Source organism: Juglans regia, chromosome 13 (genome assembly GCF_001411555.2).
Source record: "Juglans regia cultivar Chandler chromosome 13, Walnut 2.0, whole genome shotgun sequence".
Taxonomy (NCBI): Eukaryota; Viridiplantae; Streptophyta; class Magnoliopsida; order Fagales; family Juglandaceae; genus Juglans; species Juglans regia.
The window spans coordinates 39,605,972-39,627,476 of NC_049913.1; the positions used below are offsets into that span (position 1 = coordinate 39,605,972).

Sequence of the window (21,505 nt, forward strand, 5' to 3'; positions counted from 1 at the left end):
CTACAAATATTATTTCTCCTTTCTACCTCCCATGCCATCTTGCCTGCTCCTGTGGTTCTTCTCTTCACTCCCTTACAATCTGTTCAATTGAAGATCAGTTAGTGCCCTCCTCTCTTTTCCTATCTGATCTCAAATTTGGGGTTTCGTCTGTATAATTAGAATTTGTAAGACAGTGGGATTTGATTTGTTTTTTTGAAAGAAGAGAAAATATTTGGGAGGGCACCAAAGAAAAGCAACAACACGAAGTACCACCAGGTTCTTGGAGTGTCGAAGAACGCTTCGTAGGATGATCTCAAGAAAGGCTTAACGTAAAGCAGCCTTCAAGAACCATTTGAACAAGGTTGGTGACCCGGAAAAGGTTGTTTTGATTTCTCTTTCTTTTCGATTTTTTTAAAAATTAAGATGTGGTTTTTGTTAGTCGATTTGTGACGAATCAGATTTGGGAATTATTTATCGGTTATGGTGCAATTAGTTTTTATTGATTCTGTTCTGGCGTTAGTTTTGTCATGTCAAATTGTACAGATCTATTGTGATTGTAATTCTCTTTTTTATGATTTATATTTTTTGTAGCGTTGGGCTTTGGTTCTTTAAATTTTGTGGTACTTATACGAAGGTCAATGAATGTTCTTATGGAGATCATGGATCTGTGAATTGATTGTTTGTGCTTTATAGGTTGAGGGAATTGTGAGAAATTAGTTATTGCCAATATGTATGCTTTGTTATTGGTTTTGTGAAGTTGTGATGTTTGTGAAAAGTATGGCGCCTTGCTTCAAGCTCACTGCATTGGCATCAAACTTATTTCTGGGTGATAACATACAATATCATTTTCTTCTAAGTAAGACAAGGGGAGCTTTTTTTTTTTTTTTTTGATGAGTAAGACAGACAAGGGGAGCTAAGGAGGGTGAGGGGGATCCTTCCCACTCTTAGTAAGATTAATGATGGGAGGAAATATAATTGGCATGCTTTCAGTAGTGAGTATGGATGTGGCTCATTTTTCGAGATTATGTTCTCTGTGCTTGCCATGTAGTTACTGACTTAAGCAATAGATGATGCTGCTGATTATAGGAGATGTTTTCCAATCTATTGTGGTGTGTTATTGGTTGGATTTTGAATGGCTCGAAGTACCAGTGATGAAACACTTTTTCAAAAATGAATTTACCCTGCTCTACCTTTGTAGATTCGGTTATGGCTAAGCAGGGAGCCAATGCTTCGGTGACGTTATGGTTACTTTCAATTTAGTCTTTTCGTCTTTGCAATGCACTGACTCATTGAGACACTGAGAATATGATTCTTTTATGCGTTAATTTATTGTTGTATTTAGTTTCATTTTAGCTCAATTAATTGTTTTTGTGAGTGGATATACTGAATCATGTCAAATTTGGGCAGGCTTTTAGTTTAAAGAGCTGGCCCAAGCTTATGAGGTTCTAAGTGATCCAGAGAAGCGTGAGATCTATGATCAGTATGGAAAGGATGCTCTCAAGGAAGGAATGGGTGGTGGAGGTGGTGGAGGTGACCTATTTGACATATTCCAATCTTTCTTTGGTGGCAGCCCTTTTGGAGGTATGAATCTTGGGCCATGGAATACATGCGGTCGTTTATGAAACATAATATATGGACATTTTGCTGAGTTTTTTTGTGTCCAGGTGGTGGAAGCAACAGAGGCCAAAGGCAAAGGAGGGTAGATGATGTGATCCATCCCTCAAGGTTTCTTTGGAGGACCTCTACAATGGGACATCCAAGAAGTTGTCCCTCTCTCATAACGTGACCTGCTCCAATTGCAAGGGGTTAGTATTCTATTTATACGTTTTAACATGTTGGGTATTTCCATTCTTCTTATATGGGAAAATTTTATGGTATTTGGCAGTAAAGGCTCCAAGTCAGGTGCTTCAATGGAATGTCCTAGTTAAGGCTTTGGAACCAAAATCTCCATCAGACACCTCGGGCCCTCTATGATAGGGCTGTACAGAAACCAATGGGACCTACCGTCGCCAACGCAGACCGGCCGTTGGAGTCCGAAACTGGCCGAAACTGGCAGAGAACCAGTCGGCCGACGGTATAAATTTAATAAACAAACGCTGGCCAATTTGCTCCCAATTTGAACTAAATCCAAACCGTTGAACTGGTTGATATATATACTTGAGTGAAAAGACGTCGTTTTACACCTATTATTTTAAAAAAAATTAAAATGAAATGATGATGTTTGGCTTAATATACCAAACGGCGTCGTTTGGCTTTAGGGTTTAATACCCTTGTGTCCCCCCTCCCCTCTCCTTCTTCTCCTCCCCTGATTGAATCTTCTCAAACTCTCTCTCACCTCTGTCACGCACAGCTGCTGCTGCTGCTAGTCTCTCCTCTCTCACACCACGGAGCCTCTGCCTCCAACAATGGACGACATACATCTCGTCCTCTCTCTCACAGAGCGTAGCTCTCCTCCTTTAACCTCCCGTCCCTCCCTTTCCTTCTCCTTCATCACTCATCTTGCTGAGCTCTCTTATCTCGCCGCCCATGGAAGAATCCTGGACTTCAAGTGGTTTAATTTATTGTGTTGGGTTAATGCTTTTGTTTTGTGGATTTCTTAGTGTATGGTGAATCGGTGATGGGAATGGAATGTCCTAGTTAAGGCTTTGGAACCAAAAGCTCCATCAGACACCTCGGGCCCTCTATGATACGTTTGTACAGAAACCGATGGGACCTACCGTCGCCAACGCGGAACGGCCGCCGGAGTCCGAAACTAGCTGAAACCGGCAAAGAACTTGTTGGTCGACGGTATAAATTTAATAAACGGACGCTGGCCAGTTTGGTCCCAATTTGAACTAAATCCAAACTGTCGAACTGGTTGATATATATACTTGAGTGAAAAGACGTCGTTTTACACCTATCATTTAAAAAAAATTAAAATGAAATGATGATGTTTGGTTTAATATACCAAACGGCATCGTTTGGCTTTAGGGTTTAATACCCTTGTGTCCCCCCTCCCCTCTCCTTCTTCTCCTCCTCCCCTGATTGAATATTCTCATACTCTCTCTCACCTCTGTCACGCACAGCTACTGCTGCTGCTGCTTCTTGCCTCTCCTCTCTCATGCCACGGAGCCTCTGCCTCTAACAACGAACGACATAGATCTCGTCCTCTCTCTCACAGAGCGTAGCTCTCCTCCTTTAACCTCCCCTCCCTCCCTTTCCCTCTCCTCCGTTAACCTCTCCTCCATCACTCATCTTGCTAAGCTCTCTTATCTTGCCACTCATGGAAGAATCTGGGACTTCAAGTGGTTTAATTTATTGTGTTGGGTTAATGCTTTTGTTTTGTGGATTTCTTAGTGTCTGGTGAATCGGTGATGGGAAAATTGAGCTTGTCCATTTTTTGTATTTAATGATAGAAAACCTGATTCCCCAAATTGTCGAACCGATTGGTACTGACCATCGAATTATGGTTAGTTCTCGTTCTCACTATCAGTTGGTTTCGATCGAGAATAATATATTTTTTCCTTGTCGGTGCGGTTTCAGTTCTGGACCAAAACTGCATCGATACATTCGATTTTAAGCTCTACTCTATAATCCAGCAAATGCAACATGCTTGCAATGAGTGTAAGGGTAATAGTGAGGCCATCAATGATAAGGGCTGCTGCCTATAGTGCAAGGGAGAGAAGCTTGTCTAGGAGGAGGAGGTTTTGGAAGTTATTGTTGAGAAATGTATGCAGAATGGACAGAGGATTACATTCCCTGGAGAAGCTGATGATGCTGCGAGGCTGATGTGTCCTTTTCATATTTCTTTTATGTGCATTTTTTCACGTTTTAAAATATTTTTGTTATTTTTGGAGCGCTAATGTGGTTAGTTTGTTAGAAATGGGGAAAAATAATTTTTTATATTTTGCTTTTTCCATGTATGACTAATATTTGGCTATTAGTAATGAGTATTTGACTCCTTTAGAGCCTATGATTAGAGAAGAAAATGCAGTTCTTTTAATAATTTCAGTAGCATTATCTTGTCTTGGTAATTTTTGAGGTGCCACCCGCATGGTGCGGATGGGGTACCCCCCTTCCTACACCCCACACGGGTGGGGGAGGTTTTGCTCCCCTGAACTTCGACCAACCCCAAATGTCATTTTTTTGTCTAGTTTAAAAAAATGAAATATATAATACAAAAAGTTGAACTTAAAAGTTCAAACATAAAACATAAAATTTAATGATCTCTAATAAAGTTACTAAGTTATAAGTTCTAACTAGTAATTTCTAAGTCGTAACTAATAATTATAAGCTATTACAAAATAATCTAAAGAGAAATTCTACATGAAAGTCTTACATCACGTATCTCCACCTAATTAAAATGTGATTTGTTATTATTGTCGTTCTATCTTAATGCTGTTTAAATAGAAATTCAAAAATGACAAATCACATGTTGATTAGGTAAATGTTTATACTATAAAGATTCCATGTAGCATTTCTCTTAATCTAAAATTATTATAAATTAATTTAAAAATATTACAAATTATTAAATAAATTGAATGAATAACAATGTTTCAAAAATAATTCTAAGTTTCTAAACTTGAAATACATCTTAAAAAAAATGAGATCATAAGCTTGTAGTTGTAGGCTTGTAGCAAGATGAGATCATTGAGATTAGGGGTGGGCAAGTGAGATTATAAAACCTAAAACAAATAGGAAAAGATCAGAATTACAAACATTATATACATATGTAAAAAATTTAAAAACTTAAAACTACAAATAATTAAGAGACGAAGTTAACAAATTAAAGACAACAGGAGATCATAAGCTTGCAGTTGTAGGTCTTTCTATCAAGGTGAGATTATTGAGATTAGGGGTGGGCAAGTGAGATTATAAAACATGAAAAAAAATTGGACAAAAATCGGAGCATCCTGAGCTTTGCCCACATGTCTACTTAGAGACAAGTCCCTTGACTTGCCGAACTTCGTGAACCATAAATTGAGTCCTTCGACGCACCATGAAGAAGTGGTTGAGCCAAAGCATCCTGAGCTCTGCCCGTAGGACCAGTAGGGCACAAGTCTCTTGACTTGCCGAACTTCATGAACCGTAAGTCGAGTCCTTTGACTTGCCACAAAGAAATGGTTGTGCCAGAGCATCTAGAGTTTTGCCCACACGGCCAATCGGGTAGGGGTGACCCCTGCGGGGCCCGGCCCCGCCCCCCGCCCCCCGCTCCGCACTCTTCCTATATTTAGTGTAAAAATTTTTAATTTATAATATTATTGTAGTAAGTCCCACATTGCTTAACTATCACTATTGTATTGCCTTAGCCTCCTATATAATGGTTGGCCTAGGAGGTTAAGACAATCTAAAATATAAATCTAATGAGTTTGTATTTTTTTAATGTATAAATTTCAATTTATACTTTAAATTATATTATAATTTGAGTCTAAAAATATTTTTAGACTAAAAAAAAAATTAAACAATAGGTTGAGCAGGGGGTGGGGGGCGAGGTATGAACCCCTCCACCCGCATGGTGAGGGGCAGGGGGCGGGGGGCGGGGGGCGGGGTGCCCCCGCCCCGCACCATGCGAGTGGCACCCCTACAATCGGGCACAAGTCCCTCGACTTGTCGAATTTCGTGAACCATAAGCCGAGTCCTTTGATTCGCCGCGAAGAAGTAGTCAAGCCAGAGCGTCCCAAGCTGTGCCCACATTGCTACTCAGACACAAGTCCATTGACTTGCCTAACTTTATGACCCATAACCCAAGCAGCCAGTAAAAAATAATGTGTAGAGACAAGAGAAAGTACACAATCCAAGAGGCATGAAGTTCATGTAGTATATAAGTACAAAAGTTACATCTAGAGGCCCTGCTGGGCAAGAAACAAAATGACAAAAAAAGAAAAAGAAAAAAAGAAAACAACGACAAAAAAAAAATGAAGGAAAATAGAGGAAGAGTTTAGACATGCGTAGCTATCAAAGAGGCATCACATCCTTCCCAAGGGTCATGAGAAACGCGAAGGCTCGGGATTCAGGTTCTAGGGAAGCCAAGTTTAGAGTGTTGGGATCGGTTGCAGGGTGCTCTCGCTATAATCCCTTAGTTGCTCGAGACCCTCATTGAAGCCATATCCCCAAGCCTCATCCTGAAGCTGGGACATGACAGCTCCCCAGTAAGCACGATTGGCTGTTAAGCTGGATTCCAGGGCTGAGATGCTAACGTCTCTAGCCAAGATGGTGTTGGTCGCGACAACTAGCTTCGCCTCGAAGGAGCAAACCTGGGCCTCATGTTGCTACACGAGGGCCTTCTAGCAGTAGACCAACCAAGTTAGCTCAAAGTGCTTGGACAACAGCTATGAATGCTGCCCAGCATCCAAAGCACCCTGCTTAAGTAATAGGTCCTTTTTTTCCTGGAGCTTCAGGAGCCCCCTCTGCGCTGACTCCAATTCCTCATCCCGCCCCTGCAAGTCCCACTCGACCCTGGCGCGCTTGTCCCTAAGACCCCTGCGCTCCGAATGGGCCTGGGAAAGCTCCTCCTTAGTCTTGCCTAATTAGGCCTCCACAAGGGCCTTCCCATCACGGAACTTCTTGCCCCTCTCCTGCAAGAGCCTGTTACACTCCCTCAAAGTATCCGGGTCCTCTACCAGGGCGTCGAGTTCAAGGGTCAGCTCCTCCACCTCCCGGTTCTCCTTGAGAATCTCCATAAGGGCAAGGAGGTCCAAGGACTGAAGTGCCATGTTTACATCCTCGAGCTCCCAACGCTCTTCCATGATCACACTGGCCAGTTGGCCTGCAGCCTGTGTCACAAGCAGCGTTAAAAGGAGAAGAATTTCAAAGGATTGAACGAAGTGCAAACAAAGATACTTGGGAGAAGAGAGGCCTTAACTTCTGAGCCTCCCGCTCAATTGTATCAGGCCGAGCCCTCTCAAAGCTCAGACTCGTTGCTTGGGCTTCCCTATCTCAACATAGGAGGACGGACCGATACCCCCCAATTGCCAGGAAGACCCAGGTGCGTCCGGGATGGATTCGAAGGAAGAGCCTGCCCCGGGATCCTTCGGTGCTTCACTGACGGCGTTAGCCTCTGCTGGCTTAGGTGCTGGCTCCACCAACATCGACTCCTCGAGCGTGGCAGGCCCCAAGGGAGGTCCCTCAATCGTCATGGGCGCCTCTTTGGTTAAGGGGTTGGCCCCCCCTCAGGAGAGCCTAGCTCACCCATGGGGGGAGACAGCAACGCCATTTTATCCGAAGCGAGGTAGGAGTCAACGTCTGGCTCCTGGGAGTGGCCAAGAGAAGGGGACGTGATTGACACACAGTCATTGCTCAACTCCACCACAAAAGGAGAGCTTGGCCCAGCCTCCTCTCGAATGATCGGCTTGGGACCGATAGGGGAAAAGGGAGCCTTCGTCACTGTGGTTGAAGAAATGGTAGGAACAACCTCCTCCTATAAGAGTGATTCTTCGAAGGAGGGGAACGACTCGACCTCCAACATGGGCCCATGGGGTGTAGGCCTGATAAATGCATTGAAGAAGGTCGTCTGAAGGTCATTGTCACCTTCCTCCTCAACAATAGCATGACTTGAGGTCTATGGGACCATGAGCGGCACGAACTGGGGATGATGTGCCTCATGCGTAGGGGCCTGACGGGAGGAAGAGGATGGGACCTCAGAGCAGTCGAACCGTCTACCACCTCCAAGGGCAGGACGGGACCTGGAGCCCTCAGCCCCACTCTTAGATGCCCCCACCAACATTGTTGTGGCCCACCTGATGCTGCTTCTCCCTATTGCCGGCCGAGAGAGGGCTGGAATAGCTTTTCTGACCCCGGGGCGAAGGGGAATCCCCCAAGAAGTCCTGACCCAACACATACGAACAGTCGGGAGAGGATAGGAATCTCCGGATGTTGGCCTCTGTTAACACCATGTCAGTTTCAGTGTCGAGGGGGTGGGTGGCTACCCAGGCTTGCACGTCTGCCAGCCTGGCCTCCTTACTTTTGTTCAACTTGATAGATAGGCTCTTGCTATTGGGCACATACGACCAGATGGCCCAGACCGGGAACTCCTGGTGGACCTTTTCTCCCTCGGGATACTCCCATCCTGAGCTAGAGACAAAGAAGAATCGTCATGACCAATCCTTGATGTGGGAATGCCACTTCTCCAGGCTAGCAATGCACTTATCAGAGGAATGCTCCTGGAAACTGCACAAGCTCCCGTCGAGGCGCAGCGTCTGGTATACTAACATAACCTCCCTAGTTGTCAGATCAGGATACTGCTTGGGATCGGAGCTGAGCACCCTTCGAAAGATCACGCAATTAGCAGCCAAAAGCCACTTGGCGTTTGGGTGGAGTTGTGCTAGGGCCAACCCTAGGAGGTTGAGAATGTCCTGAATGGGGCGGCAGAACGGGAGACGAAGATCATTTGCAAACATAAAGGGATAAAGAGTCGTTTGAGACGCCATCCCATCAGAGTCCACCATGGCAATGCGGCGCCCAAGGATCTTTAGAACCACCGACTCTGGAAAGTCATCGTCCTAATCAGAGCACAGAGATCGTTGGCGGAGACCAACGACTCCCAACTTCGCCCAGCAAAGTACAAATAACGAGCACTATAATAACCTTTGGGAGCCATCGAGAACTAGACGAAAGACGGAATGAAGCAAGAGAGTGAAGGGAGAAACTAGGAAAGCAGGCTCGAAGGAAAATGTGGGAGGATGAAAAGCAGAAATGGTGGAAAATAAGGGAAAGGGGGAATTTATATAAAGGGGGACGCGACGATTAGCCTTCTACGGGCAATGAAGTGACCTCGAGCCAGAAACTCAATGGACACGCAAAGTCTCGAGAAAAGCGTGGAGTAGCATCGTGAAACCCAACTAATAGAAACCCAGGAAAGAATGAAGAGCAAGCAACATGCATGTGGGAAGCATGGTCCAATACCCCACCTAGTGCTTTGGCGGATTTCCCGCTGCCTCAAACCGATGGATAACGAGGGGGTGGGAAGAACCCAAGGCGCTGTCAAGTCATTGATGATGCAACCAAACAGTCACGGAGTGCCAAACATGCACCAGAGGAATGAAACGTTTTGAATTCTCACCATACGTGTACGGTGAGAATTCACTTGGTACTCTAAGGGGAGCCATTTCCAGTGTTGGGCTAGACCGCACGAGCCCAACCCACGAGCATTGATGAGTCTAAGGATAGTCCAGTAGGATGAAATCGGTATGAGATAATAGGATAGGCCGGGCTTGGCCAAGAAGGGAGAGGACGGCCCAATAAGCCCATAAAGAAGCCGCAAGGTAGCATGCGCGGGGCATGGGACTGAGTCAGAAGGCCTGACATTTCTAATGGTCAACAATCTACACGCACTGGGTCAAGGACAACATTGGCCCTTAGGCACCAACGGCTGGAAAGACTTGGAAGGTGGGCGCGCCTGACTGAGGCCACACCACATTTAATGAAGCACGAAGGCTTGCGAGCCACGACAAGGACCTAGGGCTGTCAATGGTCACCATGACCAGGCATGGGCGACATGTTGCATGGCAGGGAGTTGGTAGAGGACACGACTTGAGTACAGAGTGGCACCACCATGATCAGCTTGTCAATGGATCGCCCCTACCAGGTATATATATCCCCCAATGGGGGGAAAAAACTCTGAACACACTTTCATTTAAAGCTCCCTTGAATTACAAACCCGTAACCCAAGCTGACTTAGGCATCGGAGGTATCTCCCACCACCCCGAGCCCTCATTTCCTATATTCGCAGGAACAAATCGACCTAATATGCAGAGTTACTCAAGTTGCGAAACACAACATCAACAATATCCTTATTCTTTTGTGTCACGTTTGCAAATGGAAAGCTCGACATATACTCATTGAGTATGGGTCTGATTTTACTATGTTATTGTAAGAAATAGGCACCCATAGTGGGCACCCCTTTACCTTCTCTTAGAGGTTATGAAGTGGTTCTTAAACCACTTCATGAGGCTTGATGGTTGGCCATTAAGGGCCAGCTGGGAGTTAAGTTTAGAGTAGTTATTTACATAGTCCCTCTCCCCTATTTGGATTAGACACTTGGAAAAACAAGTTTTCTCTCTCAAATGGTTCTCTCTAGTCACGTCATTTAGGCTGTAGAACGTGTGAGTGTTGCTCTAGTATTACCACTTAGCACACTTCACCATCGATGTGAAGATTGTGGACGAATAACGATGATGTAGAATCCGTGGAACAACCACACTAGATCTACGATTTACCAACGAGGTAATATCACTTCCGCTGTGTACTTTGGTCTAGTATTTCTAACAGTTATGTTAGGCACAAAGAATTATAAAAATTTAACTGAGGTGATCTGGTTTCTCTTTTAGGTATCTCTTTTATAATAAAGAGATTACAATATGATGTGTTAGGTTATGTTAATTATTAATTTTTTTTACAATTCTTTTTGTAAGCTTATTTTTTATTCTTACATGAGAATATTTTAATTTACACTACACTACCCAAAAAGAAATTGACATGTCAACTTTTACAACGGTTTTAAGAAAAAAATGAAAAATAAAATTAAAAAAAACGAAAACAAAACACGACATCATCACATAACTCTCCAAAATCAATTGAAGTAAATCGTTAGTTCAAGATACGATAATCAACCAGATGATTATTTAGAATCGTCATTTAGCCTTGGAATGCTTTTTTAAAAAAATTATCTTTTTAAACACAGTTGTTGATATAGTTTTTTACTCCCAGTAAGATATCAAGCTTTCTCCTTCGTGGTTGTTATGAAGGAATTGCCAGTGGTGTTGGTTGCAAGTATTCTGACGCCTAAGTCAGTTCTCAAATAGATTCAAAATGAATATTTTTTTATAAGTAATAAGAAGTTTTTTTTAGTAAAGTAAATAGACATAGCTCAAGTACACAGAAAAGATACAAGAGAAAACACTTAAATACAAACTAAAAACTAGTAGAATCTGAAAGAAGATCATGAAATTTGTCTCCATTCAAAACACTAATCTTCGCCTAAAAACATAAGGTACAAAAGAGAAACTCTAATTTTTCCTGACGGACATTCTCTATCTTTAAAGCACCACCCATTTTTTTCTAACCATAAACACCACATTAGAAATAAGAGAATCATCCTCTAGATAGCGACAATACTATGACTACCCTCAATGCCTTGCCAACCAACCAATAGATCATCCACCAACTAACACCATTTTAGGTGTTAGTGAAAATGTTGTGTCATTTCTTAAGATTATGACCTTTGGGTTACCATTGGCTTACCAATGGTTGTGCCCTTTGTCAACCGGTTGTGTCACTTCTTAAGGTTGTGCCCTTTATCAACCGGTTGTGTCACTTCTTAAGGTTGTGACCTTTGGGGTGCCATTTGCCAACCAATGCATGATGGCCTATAAATTGGGGTCATTGGTGCACAAATGAATGCACTCAATTTCCTTTGTTCATTACTAACTTGTGAGACAAATATCCTCACGGGAGTGTCACCATATTGCCAAAATTTCGCTTCCATTTGTTCTTTATTATTGATCAGTGGTATCAGAACCCAGGTCCAGAGGGAACTTTTTAGTGCATTGTGAAGACGATAAGTAGGCAAGTATTTGGTTTGGCAACCACACTTGCATATTATAATCATCTTCATTTGCTTGAAAATTTGAAAGAGAAACTTTTTCAAATCACGGTGGGGAGATTGGAGTACACTGGAAATCTTCAAAATCTTTTAAGTTGTTATTATTTTGAAGAAAATTATTGGAATATTTTTACACAAAGAAATAGTACGTTTTCTAATTTTTCATCACCCACTGTTATTGTTCCGGGGGTCGTCGGAGTTCATCACAACTGCCAGACTTTGTGGACCTCGAGAGCACGTCGAAATCTTCAAAGCCAGTGACCATTTCGGCTGACGGAAGTGAAGACACAATATTTTCTGTTGCGGAAGAAACCCAGCATGAGGAAGAAGAAGGTTGACGAAACAATACAACAGTAAAGACTTTTCAAACTTATCTTGGCTGAACGACAGGGAGGATAAAAAGGACAAAAATGACATAGTCGTATTGCCCAATTATGAAGAAACAAATCTGAAGCCGAGCCATCAAGCTGAGCCGAGCGCCGAGCTGATATCCAAGTAGTTCTCTGAGCCGAGCCGCGAACGGAGCCGTTGACCGAGCCTTTGACAGAGCCGTTGACCAAGCTGCTGACTTCCGGTTTGAACCGGTTTACTCGGTTTCCTGAACCGATTTGTGACAGATTTGTTCAATCGGGCCGTTCGAGATCATTTCAATCCCGATTTGGTCCGTTCAAAAGCCGTTGTGCTCTAAATTTCGTGCCAAAACATTACAAAGCATCTGTCGATCGAAATTATTGCCAAAAATTATTTGAAAGAGGTGAAACATCAAGGAAAGCTCATGGATATCCTCGATCGGGGCTTCATTTTCATTATTCTCCTTATTTAAAATATAATAGGAGAATTTCTAGGTTGCCACATTGGATTAAATCCAATGGTTATTATTACTATTAAGTTTGTAATAGTTTTAATTTTTTTACAATTGAACTATTGTATTTAAATAATACACATTTATTATTTCTAGATTTTTCTTGTTGATTAAGTTTTTAATGTTTATTATTCATGGCATCGAAGAAAAGTATTGATCCATCGGGGATAAAAAACTGAATGGAAGAAATTTTCGGAACTGAAAAATGCATATATTTTTTCTTCTAGCACATGAAAAGATCTTATATACATTAATAATATCAAAGTCATGGGAAGAAATTGTAGAAAATGGTGAAAGTGAAAGTGAAAGTGAGAGCAGCATTTCAAATAAAGATAAATGGATAGAACACAATGGATGGGCAAAATCTTGAATTTTGCATTGCATGAGTGATCACATTATTCCTTTATTTGAAGCCTATGAAACTGCTAAAAAAATTATGGATATAGTTGAAGCAAAGTATAGTTTAAGGTCGGATACTTATATGCATTTATTATTGGATAAATATAACCGGACTTGTATAAAAGAGAATGATGATATTGGCAATCATCTACTTCAAATGAGGTTAATTGCAAAAGAATTACATGATGCTGGTCATCCTCTCACTGATAAAATGCAAGTTACAACCATACTAAATAGTTTTCCTTCATCTTGGGATCACATTATTACTTGTTTAACACACAATAGAAATGGAATAATAATGATATTGCTTCCAGTACTTTTAGTACTTGAAGGAGAAAAGATGAAGAGAAGGAATAAAGATAGTGAATCATCTAATTTGTTGATGACTCAGGACAAGCGTTCTACACAGAACAAGATGAAACCAAAACAATTTAAGAAAAATAAATGGTTAAAAAGGAAACAAAATAAACCTTTTTATGGAAACTATTTTAAGTGTGGAAATAATGGGTATTACAAATCACAATGTCTTAATAAGGGAAAAGCACAAGAAAGCAAGGAAATTGTGATGACAGTATCAGAAGTAATGCTAGTGAAACCAGGCTACCAGCGTCAGATTCATGGTGGGTTGACTCTGCAGCAACAAGGCATATGCAGGAACAAAAATATGTTTGTCAAACTTGAAGATAAACAAATAGGAGAGCACAAAGTGTATATGAGCAACAATACATACTGCGATGTCTTGGGGTAAGGTACATGTAAATTCAAAGTGAATGGTTCCGTTATTTTACTTAGTGATATTTTATATGTACCTAGTACTCATAGGAATTTAGTATCAGTGCCTGTACTATATCAAAAAGGCTACATGGTTGAGTTTAAGTCTGGAACTGTTGTAATAAGTAAGGGCAATGTGTCAGTGAAAGGCATGAAAGATCACAATATGTATGTACTGAATGTTGATATTAATAAAGTACATATTTCTAATTATTTGAATGTGTCTACAAATTGTGCATATTTATGGCATTTAAGATTAGGTCATATAAATAAAAATAAGATGATTAGAATGTGTAAAAGTGGATTAATACTACAAATAAACTCATATAATTTTGATATATGCGAACTATGTATCAAAGGAAAAATTAGTAGTAAATCTTTTTCAAAAAGTTGGAAATCTACAGATTTAGTAGAACTTATACATTTTGATGTTTGTGGACCTTTTAAAACAAAAACTCATAGAGGAATGAAATACTTTATTACTTTCATTGATGATTATTCAAGATATGGGTATATCTACTTACTCAAGTATAAATCTGAGGCAATTGAGAAATTTAAAAAATTTAAATTAGAAGTAGAAACCCAGTTGGGTAGGCCCATTAAAAGTTTGAATAGTGATAGATGAGGAGAATTTGAAGCTTTAGACAATTTCTGTAAATTGAATGGTATAAGACATATTTATACTATGCCATATAAATCTCAACAGAATGTCATTATAGAAAGGAGAAATAAAACTCTATTAGATATGGTGCGATCGTTATGGCATATGCTGATCTACCAATATATTTTTGGGGTGAAGCATTATCGATTGTTATATATATATATTGAATAGAGTTGAAACTAAAGCAAAACCTCTTACACCTTACGAGTTATGGACGAGACATAAACTAGACTTAAGTAAGCTCAAAGTGTGGGGTTGTAAAGTACAAGTGGTTATCCCAAGAACACTAATAGATAAATTAAAAAGTAAAACTTGGGAATGTAGGTTTATTGGGTATGTAGAAAACGGAAGTGGCTACAGATTTTATCATTCTGAAAGAAGATTGATAGAGAATAGGGATGTCATTTTTTTGTAAAATACGAACCTTATTACTCATATTGATCAAATAGATTTATTAAATGATTTAGAGAATCAACCGATCTCCACAGAGTTTGACAATGAGAATTTTGATATTATTCAAATCCAGAATAATAAAAATAAAAGAAAGACAAATAAAAATCAATCTCAATGTATTGATGTTGGAGACAATGGGAGTAAAAGATTCAGAAAACTATTAATATTATTTCAATATCATTATGTACTAAATACCAGTTTGAAAAATTTAGATAATGATCCTGTGAATTTTTCTGATGCAGTCAATAGTATTGATTTAGATAAATAGCTTGAGGCTATGAAAGATAAAATAGAGTCAATAAACAAAAACAATATTTGGGAGTTAACAGATCTTCCAAAAGATAGAAAAGTTATTGGTTGTAAATGGGTTCTCAGAAGAAAATTTAAAGTTGATGGTAGTTTGGAAATGTACAAAGCAAGATTAGTGGCTAAGGGATATACTCAACAACCAGGTGTAGACTTTGTGGATACATATTTGCCTGTGGTGAAGTTCACATCCTTAAGAATCATCATGTCCATTGTTTTCAGAATCAATTTGAAATTACATCAATTAGATGTAAAAAAAACTTTTCTCAATGGTGAATTAAAAGAGAATATCTTTATGATTCAACCAGAATGATTCCAAATTAAAGGACATGAAGAGAAAGTCTACAGGTTAAGGAAGTCACTGTATGGACTTAAACAATCTTCAAGACAGTGGTACTTGAAATTTCACCAAGCCATTTTGGAAATGAGATATGAAATGAGTCCACTAGATCATTGTGTATATATATGGAAAAATGATAATAAATTAACATTATTATCATTGTATGTTGATGATATATTACTGGCAAGTAATTATCTAGATATGATGCATGCAACAAAAGAATTTTTGAAATCTAAATTTGAAATGAAAGACATGGGTGAAGGTGCCTATGTTCTTGGTATAAGAATTTTTAGAGATAGAAATTCAAATCTATTGTATTTAGATCAAGAAAAATATCTATAAAAAGTGCTTAAAAGATTTGGTATGAAAAATTGTAAATCTTTAAGTACGCCTGTTTGCAAAACTCATACTTTAAATAAAATTATGTGCCCAAAAGATGAGGAGGAAATAAGTGAAATGCTTAAAGTTCTCTATGCTCAAGCTGTGGGAAGCCTCGTGTATGCAATGAATAGTACCAGACCAGATATTTGTTATGCAGTAGGATTGGTAAGCAGATTTCAATCTAATCCAGGTAAAGAATATTGGCAAGCAGTAAAGCGTATATTAAGATATTTACAAGGTACCAAAATTTGTAATTGTGTTTTGGAAATAGTGATCTAGAATTAGTTGGTTATAGTGATATTGATTTTGGAAGTGTTGTAGATGATAGAAAATCTATAACTGGATATATATTTCTCTTTGGTGGAACAACAGTTTCTTGGTTAAGTAAGAAATAGGGATGTGTTGCTAAGTTTATTATGAAAGCAGAGTATATTGCTTGTAGTACTATAGTGAGTAATGCGGTATGGATAAAACGTTTTGTTGAAAGCTTGAATTTGGATACATCCACAGAATCAATCAATGTGTTTTCTAATAATCAGTCTATCATTTCATTGATAAAAAGTGGAACACAGAATTTCAAGGAAAAACACATTAATGTGAATTATCACTATATTTTAGATATAGTGGAAATAGGTGAGGTCAAGATTAATTTTATTTTCTCGACAGAGATGATAACAGATCCGATGACCAAAGATTTATCTCTGGAGAAATTCAGAAAATATGTGACTAGAATAGGATTGAGGGAAACCTAGGTGAAGCAATCTTATGGTCGACATGCGTAACTCAGCAAATTCTGAGGACGCCTAGAAAATTAGAGTTATGGTAATACCCAAATGAAAATTTCGGTTATTTGTAAAGTTATTAATAAGGTGATCAAGAAAAACCTCAGAAATAGCCTTACGGTGAGTATCCGACGAAATTTCAGTGTATGTTGATTAACCAAGTAAAATATTGATTATGGTAAAGTCACTGATAAGGTGATTAATGAAAGACTTAGGTGAGTAAGTATTTAAAGAAAATTCAGTGTCATTCACTAAAGTTTTAATGAAATGTGATTTGATTACCCAAGTAAACGGTTAATCATTTGCAAAGTCGTTGATAAGATGATTAGGGAAAACCTCAGGAATAGCCTCTAGAGGAAGTACTTAACGAAAATTCAGCGTAGGTCGATACATGTGTTATGTATTCGACTGAAGTCGTCAATTGTGACAGGGATATGGATTATTGATCCAATCACGGAGAATTGATACCGTTCACTAAATTTTTTCTTTTTAGTGAAATGAAGTCACCCATAATATGTGATCAGTGGGAGCACATATGGTAAATGGTGCGGCCAGATAAGGTAATGACAAAAAAAAAGTGTGCACGTAGAGGCTTGTCATGCTCTGACACTGATCTGCAAGAGTAGCATATGAGAGTTGAGTAGTGGAAATCTCATATTGGTACCAAGGTAAAATACTTAACTAGATCGTCACCGTTTTGTGTGATCAAGTGGGAGATGTTATTCTAATTGGTGTGACCACCAAATGGTGTACCACTTGGAATGACATCCTCTAACATGGTGATGGTTCCCATGAGGAGTGATGTTTAAGGAAGTGTCAATAGACACAACCTTTTGATTTAGTTAAAATGTTGTGTTACTTCTTAAGGTTGTGACCTTTGGGCAACCATTGGTGGTTGTGCCCTTTGTCAACCAGTTGTGTCATTTCTTAATGTTGTGACCTTTGGATTACTATTGGTTTACCAATGATTGTGCAATTTGCCAACTGGTGCATGATCACCTATATATAGGGGTCATTGGTGCACAAATGAATGCACTCAATTCCTTTTATTCATCACCAACTTGTGGGACAAATGCTCTCACGAGAGTGTCACCATATTTTCAAAATTCTACTTCTATTTGTTCTTTATTATTGATCATTAGGCACCAAAATTCAAAATGAAGATAAGAAGAGAAAAGATGGAATAATGCACCCTAGGGGTGGCAATATGTGACACGACCCGTTAACCCAACACGAACACGACACGATAAAAGCGGGTTAGGGTTTAGTCTTAACGGGTTCGGGTCAAAACGAGTTGACCCGTTAAGACGCGATAGCTTAACGGGTCACTAACGGGTCAACCCGTTATAACCCGTTATGACCCGTTAAGAAAGTTAAAATTACCCTTATACCCTTTACCCTTATAACCTAAAAGCTATAACTAAAAGTATAAAAACTAATTTAAAAAAAAAAACCCTAACTCAATCAGCTGCCCCCCCAAAGTATAAAAACTAATTTAAAAAAAAACCCTAACTCAATCAGCCGATTCAGCCACCCCCCCTGTTTCGTCATTCGTGCTTTCGTTCGTCGTTCCCCCCTGTTTCGCAGCTTTCGCTTTCCGCTTTCTTTCGTCGTTCCCCCACCCCTGTTTCACTTTCGTTTGTCGTCCCCCCACCCTGTTTCGTGGTTTTGTTCGTCGTTCCTTCCTTCTTCAGAAACTCGATCCGAAGTTCGAACTCCTCAGCTCCTCGCGACGACCACCCCGCCCTCCAGGCTCGCCGCTCCACTCATCTTCACGGTGACGTCGCGTCGCCTCCACTCCAGTGTGCTTCAGTCCTCACGCCTCATGGTGACGCCGCCCCCCTCTAGTTTCACGGTGACGCCTAGTCGCCCACAAAGATTTAAACCACGGATTCGCACTTGCCGTCGCCAGCGCCCCGTCGCCCACGCCTGTTGCCCACGCCGCGCCTTCCACTGTAAGAAAAGTTGATTTTCGAGTTGTTAAATGTGTTGTATAGTTGTTGTATAATTTTTCTCGGCATCCAAACAGGGTAACCCGTAAGTTGTAACACCCATGGATTCTGATTGAGTTGTTTATGCTTCTTGAATCTTCACGTGTGGCTAGAGTAAAATCGTAATGTTCTGTATGCTTCTTCAAATTAAGCGCAGGGTTTAGTCTTCTGTATGTAATTGTATTTGGGATTAAGCGCAGGTCATGAATAATTAAGCGTAAAATCACTGCTGCTTTGTGTCTTTCACTTGAATAATTAAGCGCATTACAAACTGTGTATTAGCCTTTTCTCTCATTTTTAATTCTTTGGTTTGAAAAGTGTCGGTAAATGTGCATTACAAACTGGCCGGTTTAATTTGAAAGTGCCAAAGATCTTGAAACAATTGAAAAAAAAACCAAGTCATAAGTACGTAGAAAATAAAAAAGATTCTGAAATATCATGAGTTGGTCATGATGAGCAGTCAATATAAACTAGCTAGTAATCCTATTTTGAACATCGAAGATTGATTGTATTAGCATCTTTCAGTTTTGTTGTGGTTTGTTGAGATGGCGGAGAATTCTCCCTAACAAGAATAAATTATTAAATTTGAATCCAAGAAGAGATGATTATATATTGCTACATGAATAGATGGCGGAGAAAATTTAATAAATTTGATGTGTATGTGACATATGTCATTCCAAAGTGGAGAAAAATAAAACAAGAAAAAAAAATTAAAATACAAAAATTATTGAAGGTAAGTCATGTTTTACTATTGTCATTAACTCAACTAAAACTCCAATAAATTCAGTTAAAGAGTTCATTTATTTTATTTTACCCAAAGTCTCTTGAAATGTAATCTACACGATTGTATTATGAGTCTATCTTTCTCATACTCAATCGGGCATATTCTAGATGATCTTAATCAAGAATTCTAGAAGATATATATATATATATATATATATCAATCTCGTAATAAATTTTGTAATTAATTATAAAAACGGGCATATAATCTACACGATTGCTGCTTTCGTTTTTTACGCGTAAATTGGTCCCCTACAATTAATGTCATACTCTTACATTTGTTATTGTTGTTTGTTGTCAGATGAGTTCGGCAGCAAGTGAAAATGATGAGATGATTGATTTGGACCCGTTTGACTTAGAAAGTATTCAAAATGAGGAAGTTAAAACAAAAAGAATGAAACGGTCAAACGTGTGGGCTTTTTTTGAAATGGTTCCTGATTCTGAGAACAATGATGGCAAACCACGAGCCAAGTGTAAGATGTGTGGAGTTATTTATATGGCAGCAAGCAAATATGGAACCGGCAATATGAGGCGTCACATTGAGACATGCCCTAGGAGAAGTTCACGAGATATTGGTTAGATGATGTTATCACAAAATAGTGGAAATATTTCGGTAAGCGCTCATAAATTTGACACTGAACAATATAGAGAAATTTTGGTATCTGCTATTGTGAAACATGAATTGCCTTTTCGGTTTGTTGAATATTCGGGGGTGAGATCTTTATTATAATATTTACGTCCAGATGTTCCAATTATTTCTAGGAATACTGCCAAGGCTGATTTGGTTAAGATGTATCATCAAGAAAAAAAAAGGATTAAATGCATGTTAAATGATTCTCCTGGTAGAATTAGTCTAACATCTGACTTATGGACTTCTATAACAACTGATGGTTATATGTGCATTACAGCACATTTTCTGGATAAGAATTGGGTTCTGCAGAAAAGAGTTTTGAACTTTTCTTTCATGCCACCACCACATAATGGCATATCTTTGTCTGAAAAAATTTATAATTTGCTATGTGAGTGGGGAATTCATCACAAGATTTTTTCATTGACTTTAGACAATGCTTCTTCTAATGATGTTTCAGTAGAGTTGTTAAAAACTCAATTGAACATTAAGAAAGCTCTTCTTTGTGATGGTGAGTTATTTCATCTTCGTTGTTGTGCTCATATTCTGAATTTGGTAGTACAAGATGGATTAAAAGAGATTGATGTTGCTATCCAAAAAGTTCGTGAAAGTATCAAGTATGTCAAAGGATCACAAACAAGGAAAGTAAAATTTATAGATTCAACAAATCAAATATCTTTGGATAGCAAGAAAGGGTTGAGACAGGATGTCCCCACTAGATGGAATTCTACTTATCTTATGCTTGAGAGTGCTCTTTTCTATCGCCGTGCCTTTACTCATTTGGAGTTGACTGATTCCAATTTTAAGCATTGCCCATCAATATCTGAGTGGGAAAGAGTACAGAAGATTAACGATTTATTGAGAGTTTTTTATAGAGACACCTGTAATTTTTCTGGGATTAAATACCCTACAGCCAATCTCTACTTTCCACCAGTATTTTCGATTTATTTTACATTAAAGAGGCACTCTGAAGGTGAAGATGACTACATGAAGAGAATGTGTTATAAAATGCTTGCTAAGTTTGAGAAATATTGGTCCGAGTTCAATGTGTTGTTGGCTATAGCAGTTATATTGGATCCTCGATACAAGCTTCATTTTGTTGATTTTTCTTATACAAAACTTTATGGAGAATGTTCTATAGAGTATATGAATGTTCGGACCAAAATGTCATCTCTTTTCATGGAATATGGTTCTTCTAGTGCTCCTACAATGACATGTTCTACCACGACTTCTGATAGCACTGTTATTAGAGAGGAAAGTCAGTCTTCATATGATAATTTTTTATTGGAGGTAATATCAAATAATCTTTTTTGTTTAATGATTATATATTATATTGTTGTTTCATATCACATATTGGCTTGAAAATATTTTTATTTGTTTTTTGTATACAGGAATTTGATACATTTAGACTTGATGAACTTTCTGGCTATATGAAAAAAAGTCAATTGGATCTTTACTTGGTTGAACCTAGGGCAGAAAGAAATGCAAAAATTGATATTCTTTCCTTTTGGAAAGGAAATGAATTTCGTTATCCTGATCTTGCTCGTATGGCTCGTGACATTTTGAGTGTTCCAGTTTCTACAGTTGCATCTGA

General features: G+C 39.1%; 1 pseudogene; it reads left to right on the forward strand.

Moving 5' to 3' along the window:
- Positions 1–12: 12 nt before the first annotated feature.
- On the forward strand, positions 13–3,896 carry LOC108982680 (annotated as a pseudogene).
- The last annotated feature ends 17,609 nt before the right edge of the window (positions 3,897–21,505 follow it).